Below are 8,440 nucleotides of genomic sequence, written 5' to 3' on the forward strand. Positions count from 1 at the left end.
CGCACAAATCTCGCTCGTATTTCAGTATCGCTAACTCGTTAAAGATCTTCGTGCTTATCGTATATTTCATCATACAAGCATCATGGCAGCTGGTTTTGTTCATCGAGAACTGTCTTAAGCTGGAAAATTGATATATTTATTCACATTTTATGCGTCGCGGGCCGCAAAATATATGAATGCGGCCCGAGGACCGCAGGTTGCTCATCCCTGCCCTAGACCATCACTGACGCGCAATTAACTGATTGCCTCTAGAAGTCGGCTTTTTACAGCAACGCAGCTTCCCTGCCATCAAACACGGCACGCCACTGAATCTTATCATTTATTTCACATGTAGTATAGAAATTTGTAATAAGATACATAATGCAATTATAATAAAATATTAATTTTAATTAATTCAAACTACGTTAAAATATAAAAAATTTATATTTTAGAAAATTCGGTGGAAGCGCTGCTTCCAGCGCTTCCAATGACGGCACGCCACTGCCGTAAGCAATCCTATTATGGGTTTAACCAGTCCCACAATGGGGCGACCGAGTGGTGAGGGACGGGGCCCGACATATTCGGACGGACCATCCTTTGAAAAATTTCTGGGGATTTATCGACCCGCCGTTCACGTTTTAGGCTGAATACGACGGTTGCGACCTCTCCGATGTGTCGATAGGAATTTTTGAGTTTAACAGTTGATGTTGAAACCGAAAGTCTGATATATTGTAGATGAGTCCAGAATTACAAAATCAAGACCATCGGACTGAAGAGCCGATATGGTGGTTCTGTACGTGGATAGTAATAAACAAGACGGCAGAAAATGGGAAGCGACAAGAAATATTTAAACAAATATAACACTCGAAGGGTATACGTTCACCAGAGTGTATATGGAAGAAATTAAGACGAGTCTTTTCCAGTTAACTCGAGGGATTATGAGTTAGACCCTACGTATATATATGGTTATAGTGTTCACGATTTTCAGTTTGCACATTGAGTATGATGGGAAGATATGGATGGAGGTAGTGTTTTGTGATTATCTGGTAAGCATAGAACTGTGCCAGAGCTCTTTATTGCCATATAGGCTGCTTCATACTTACTTGAGCGTCAATTTTGGGGGATAAGACCAAGGGTTAGAACCTCCGTATGAACGGAACTGAAGTGAAAGTGAAGTTTGAAAGAAATTGGCAAAATAATAGTTTTTCGTTTAAAAGTGGAATAACATTAAATTGCAGGTATTTCTCATACCACACGGTAACTTCTACAACACGGTTTCTCTCTAACACGGTAGGAAAATTGGGGATATCCCACGTAAAATACGACTTTCGGTTTCGCTCTGACACAGTTTGGAAAATCCGTACAAAATTTCACAATTTTTAAGTGTAAACTCCGTTATTCGATTTTCTTTTTATTCAAGCAAGCACGTGTGTCGTCTAAAATTTGCCCATAGATTTTAGAATATTGAAATTTTCAGTTTGTTTTGTGCCTTTTGTCGGGTTTGCTTTAATGAAAACTGATAGTATAATTTTTTCTTCCTTGCACTAGCTCTTCTATTCACCGATGCTGTTGTCGTTGCTTTCAGACCGTCATTATGTTTTGTTTTTATACTTATAGATTAACCTTCGTATTTAATACGAAGTTTAGTTAAACACTTTTAGATAAGTGTTATTAAACTTTTTTAATCATGAGTAAAATAACGAACGAAATACGGCTATATCTCGGTACTCGAACAATTCGGTGTTCGAACACAAATTTTGGCAAACAGTCGCTCGGTACTTGACTGAACAAACGTGACCTGCTAAAACAAATTATCAGTTAATTAATAACATATTTTGTCATCTATAGCAATTTCTTATGATAAAAATAAAAAATATGAGAATGTTGCTGATACTTCCGATCAACATCAACAAAAAAGCTGAGATGACGACTGTACTTCTCGTAAAAAGAAAACGCTTGCGTTTAACTACAATTAATATTAATGCATAATACAATATTGGGGTTGTTAATTAATTATTAATTGGAAATAAATTATCAATTGCTTTAATAAACACATTTCTCTTAGTAACGTAGTGTTTGCGAATTCGGCCCATGATTGGCTATGATTCTGGAGTAAAGCAAGACATCAGGATTACAACAAAATTTATTGTATCAAAAAACAAATCTTGTAATTTTCAAGAAACTTAAAAATTAAATATCACATCAATCGATCAAATCTCCGAGCCAAATTTCCATACAATCTCAGCAGGTGAATAATACCCGTACAATATAAAATACAGTATTAAGACCAAGCACAACTAAAACAAATTAATTCTTTAAAAACACTAAAAAACTTTAGGTTATAATCCAAGTAAAATAAACTACTCTTTAGCTCCGACTTCGAGTGAGTTATTTAGACAATAAAGAACGAAAAAATGCTATACTTTGATCAACTTCTTTATTTCATTTCCCAAATGCATTTCGCAACGCCTCATCAGTGGGTAGTTGAGTCTCGGTAACCCATTCCTTTTATGCTGGGTGATGTTTTCCCAGCATGCATCTATCTGCATACTGTCATTCAGGTTAATTAAATTTGCATATTCTTTTATACAAAAATGTTCTATTATTCTACGTTTTAAACAATCTTCTTCTTTATAAAGTATTTTTACATTATTTCTATCTATTTTACAAAATTTATTTTTATAATGTAGGTACCACGGCGATTCTTCTCATTTTAATCTTATTGCTGCCTCGTGCTCTTTTAAACGTGTTTCCAACTTCCTTCCGGTTTCTCCAACGTAAGACTTCGTTTGTGGACAAGTACAAGATAATTTATAAATTACACCTGCAACATCAAGTTTGTTTAACATATTTGTATCATCTTTGTTTATGACATTTACTATATTCAACAATTTGTTCTTTTGTTTTGCCACGATACATAAAGATTTCTCGGTCGCCGTCGGGGTTGCCGGTTTCGCGGATTAATGCAACATCAAACTGGATAAAGTTAATATTAAAAATACCGAAAAACCTTTATAATACGGCCAAACGAAAATGAAGTCCGACACATAGGATAAACAGATTGAGCCAGGGACAAGCACCATTCTTTCTCCTCGAATTTCTGGCTTTAAAAAAAATCCTATGTGTCGGACTTCATTTTCGTTTGGCCGTATTATAAAGGTTTTTCGGTATTTTTAATATTAACTTTATCCAGTTTGATGTTACATTAATCCGCGAAACCGGCAACCCCGACGGCGACCGAGAAATCTTTCCGAAAATCGAAATAATATTGGGCGAAATCCTAGGAATTTGATTTATTTCACAGCCATGGCCGAAAATGAAACAAAAAAGATGTTTATTCAAACGACTTTCGGGCGATTTTCGGAGATGGTCAAGCCTCGCAGACGTACGAATTGAAAAAAAGATCTCCACGTTTGGACAGTCTGCACCATGTAAATGCAGAAGATAATTTATCAAATTTCGAACACAAGAAAATGATTGAAGCAAAATTTAAAAAAAAATTATAAATTGATTAAAAAAATCAATTTTCTTTCTTTTAAATTCGAATTTTTACGTAATTCGAACATTGTTGACGCGTCTTTTAACGTTTGTTCGAAAAACGTCACACATGACGAGTCGCAGTTCGATTGTGTTTCTGGTTGTGCTCGGACGTGCTTTTCTTGTGCTCTTGAATTACATTGGTTTTTTGCGGTTTGCGGACTTTTGCAGAGAAGATTGAAGATTTTTCAAGTAAGTCTTAGTGCATATTGACCCTAGACGTAAGAATTTATTTAATATTACTTGGAGAATCGGTACCAGAAGACATCTCCGAACGTCGTTCGATGGTCGTGATGAGTGTCCGAATGAGTGTGCGAAAGCTAACATGAAGGAAAAATACGAACTTGTGTCTGAATTTGAATGTAAGAAAACTTCGCAAGCTATGTTATTGATTTTATACTGTGTTTAGAATTATCTCGAAGTTCTGCGAAGTATTTTGAGAAATTGAATATATTTATAGAATGAATTAGAGATTTAGAGGGGTAACTCGGAGTCCCGGGTCAGTCACGAATATTGAGATCGTGGCAGAAACTTCTCCGGAAGCTGTAAAAATATATAAATAAATTCAACAAAACAGATTTTTAAATTTATATCGTTAAGTAGCAAACAAATTTGTTTAGATTTCTTGTGTGTCTTTTTCGTACATATACAAATTTTGGTATTCTTCTGCACTCCAGGTTCGAGCCAAATGGTCCTGCTAACCTCTTCTATGTTATCTGGATTTGGAGTTAATCATATACTTAATATCAAGACAGCGCTGTTTGTTGGGATACGGAAACGCGACATGTGGGTGATCTTTCAAGTGAGATGTCTCCTGGGAGAACTGAAAAAAAACGAGTGTTAGACACGTGAAGAAAACACGAGAAATTCCACCCGGCCAGCCCGTTGAGTGGGTGATGAGGCGCAAATCTACGACCAGTGTTACTGGTGTTAGCCACGCCGTCACTGGCGGGTACAGAAAAATAAACTTATTTGATAATTTTTATTCTTCAGTTAAGTTTTATTTTAAATTTTAATAAAAATATTATAATTGATTCTAATAATTGTATTAAGAAAATTTCAATTATTGTAAAACTAAATTTTCCTAATGCTTAATTTTTAAACAAGTATAAAGTTGAATTGAATTACTTCAACAATAATTTTGCTACTCCTTTTAACACTTCCTATTTTAGAAAATTCAATTAAATTTTTAATGTTCTTACTTTCAACAAGCAAATACAGTCAAACCTGTTTTTATGCGGGGGATAGGGACCGCATTAAAAACAACGCATAAAAAAAATCGCACGAAACTTCACGAGGGGCTATAAAAAATAGTTTTCGCAACACAATTAAAAAAATATTTTTTATGCGGTCAATAGGGACCGCGTAAAAAAAGTCTCGCATAGAAAATAACTCAAAACCGTACGAAATAGAATTTATTGACAACAGATGTCAGCACTTCACTGGTCTATCGTCTGTTTTACATATTTTTGTCCAGGTGGTGTTTTGTTGACTTAAAAAGTAAATTAATTTCATTTTTCGCATATTCATGCAATAATATTACTATAATAAGTGCATTTATGCTATAAGTTTATTTAGCTATAGTAAGTCAACGTGAGACGTGACGAATCGCACGAGACTAGTCGCTAACTATACCGCACAAATAAAAAATCGCACAAAAAAAACCGCACAAATTAAAAATTCGCATTAAAAAATCGCACATAAAAAGAGCGCATAAAAAGAGGTTTGACTATTTATTGTGACATTATAATGCTGGGCTGCAATTTTTAATCATATTTTTAATTTATTTTATTTAAAATATATGCTCTCCACCTCAAATTAGTAGTGGCTTGCCCCTGTACATCATACTTTCCTTTAACAATAGAGTTGTGCTGATCATTATTAACTGCTTTCGGAGGAAAGCTTTTGAATTGAAATAAAGTGACTTCCGGTGCAAACTGGAAGTTCATATATAGTCGGTATCTCCTGCCACAAAGGTTTCCATATTCTATTAGGGAAGGATAGGTTTAGGTGTTTAAAAACATTTAAAAATAGGTGCGTGTGGGTAATTTTCGACGGTCGCCATCTTGTTTGCGCTCGCACAGGTCGTAAACAAGATGGCGACCGGAAGAGAGGCCAAGACGTAAACTTTTACCTAAATGATTTTCGATTAAAGTCCATCCTTTATATATAGGGCGTTTTTTTCTAATTTTGCTCTCAAGACCTCTCTAGTGGACGTGTCCTAGTCACAGAAATTTTTCAGGGCAACGCGTATAATAAAAGCTATAAGGCTTCCAATAGCAATCAAAGTAATTACAAAAAAAACTCGACACTCACCACTTCCATTACCGTGTGGGTGTGTATATGTGTGTATATGTATATGTATATATATATATATATATAGACGTGCACTTTCACAACTTAATTTCTTATTCATAAAACCACATAATGGACACTAAAACGGAAATATCTGTGCCATGGAGCACGCCACGTTGCCTCCTACCGTAAACTACTATTACAAACACCTGTTGTTGCGCGCTTCCCGCTAGAATTATTCTTTATTGCTAACACGTGACTATTTCTTGGAGGCAACCCGCGTGGGCATTCTGACGAACAGCTCGAGTTACGCTTCCGTAACACTAACATTCTGTAACGAAATTCACGAGTTAAGATTTGACAACGATGATTTATTTTTCGAGATTAACTTGTTAAAAAGAAAACAATCAAATTACTTTAAAATTCAGATTACCTGCTTATAACTATCACATTTTTAAATATATTAAACACTAGTAATAATGCGAAAACAATGAATTAAAAGACTAGTAATAATCAGTAGCGTGCCGTCATTGGAAGCGGTGGAAGCGCCGCTTCCCTTGTATTTTCTAAAAAATAAATACATATTGTGCGATTTATTTTATATAATTAAAATTAATATTTTATTATAACCGCATTATGTATCTTATTGTTAAAAGTACGACGCGAAAGAAAAACACGTACACGTGTTGATCAATTAAAATAAATTTAATTTCGCGTTGGAAATAAATGGTACAAATTCTTTATGGATTCCCGCTGTTCCTCGGTGTTCGTATCGTAACCGTAATCCGCGAGTACAGTTCCGTTACAAATGCCGCCCGACAATACTACTTAACTAACGCGCGCGAATTTTAATTGGACTTAAACTATATAGGAAGGGATAGAAGAAAAAAGGGAAGAAGGATTATAGGATAAGATGGGTACCCAATTCCTTGGCTGTTGTTGGACGCAGATCCTTGTCTCGACTTATAATGCTCGTATGCTCTCTCGTATAAAGACGGTTTCTTAGCGTTTTCTTCCAGTGATCGGATTCTCTTCTCGATCTGTTCCTTTTGGCCCTATTCCACAGAGCTCGCCAATTTCTCACTCTCGAGGTTCGCAGCCACACGTCTTTCCTCGTTCGTGTCCGGCCAAAGAATGTTCAGTGGAACGTTCCTTTTCCCTCCAGGCTCGCCGCCGTCTATTGTTTTCCCCTACCTTTTGGTGGGCTACGGGTAAGTCCGAGTTCTCGGAAGTTCGAGACAATGAGACAAAGAAAATTGGAAAGAAGGATAGATTTATAGAAATAGAATATAAATTAAACTAAAAACTATACATAAACAAAGGCGTACAGCCACAAAACTATACATAAATAAAGCGCGTACAGCCACATTTATTACAAACTTTCTATACTACATTTGAAAAAAAACGATAGGATTGCTATTGTATATTCGCATATTAGTGGCGGAATGGAAGCGCTGTATTGTCAGCTTCCAAACAGCGCACTTATACTCATTCGCGCATGCGCTTTACAGAGCACCAACCTCACCCGGTTTAGCTGGTGGAAGCTACATACGTATAACCCTTTCAATTCTATCCAGGACCGGTCCTAGGCTGTTAGCCGTCTGCCTGTTAGATATTTGGCCGCCCTCGCCCGATTATATGAATCACGAGTAGATTTATAACTTAACCCAACCGATAAGAATTTACTGATATGATGTTTTTATGATAGTTCTGTATAGTTGACAAAAGTTTAAAAAAAAATATTCATTAAAATATTTGATATTTCTATTCCACTCTGCCATCTTATATTACTTACGGATTTCAATGTTAAACCAGTGATATTACGATTTCGTATGTCCCATCTATAAGGAAATGTAGAAAAAACGTGTACAAATCTTGTACAATGTTAGAAAATTAACTATTACTTTGGCAGCATCATTTACAACTAAATTTAATGAAAGATGCATAAGGTACAAAAGAGCTCTAGAATTTATTTTCCTTAAATTTACGGTTTATGTATTCGTTGTCATAAAAATTTGTCTTTCCACTTTTCCCCAAGACTACAAATATTCAAATACAAAGTAACTGGTTTCAACTTATTTCTACTTAAGAAGTAGTTAAATAATTAAGAGATTAGGGAATTGGGGACATAAATAAAACTCTGCCGAAAGAGCCAAAATTTTACTTAAACAAAAGCTTAACTGAACCAATCCCTAGCCGAGTACAGTGCGGACTGATTTCTTCGTAATGTTAGATAATAAAGACAAAAATTTTTCCAGTTCAATGAGAGTGACCGTTTTAAGACCCTGGTCCTAAAACGAATTAGTTAGAAAACAAATGACGGACAATCTGTTAAGTTTAACCCTCTTACGCTCAACCTGCAGAATTTTCTGCAGTTGTTTTACTCCCTCTAACGCTCAAGCTGCAGAATTTTCTGCAGTTCAGAGTTAACGGTTTAGAAAAAATATTACTTGAGAACTATACATCTTAGACTCTCGCAGTTTTCACGATTGTTTTCTTCTGTGTTTAATTTACATAGAAAAAATTGTTTTGGATTTTTTTATTAAATAGATTTGTTATTTTGAATTTTTTTAAAAAACACAACTCAAGGTCATCTATAGACTAGAGGTAAACGTTCCTTTTTCTGTCT

The sequence above is a fragment of the Centruroides vittatus genome, unplaced genomic scaffold (genome assembly GCF_030686945.1).
Source record: "Centruroides vittatus isolate TY-2023 unplaced genomic scaffold, ASM3068694v2 contig_577, whole genome shotgun sequence".
Lineage (NCBI taxonomy): Eukaryota > Metazoa > Arthropoda > Arachnida > Scorpiones > Buthidae > Centruroides > Centruroides vittatus.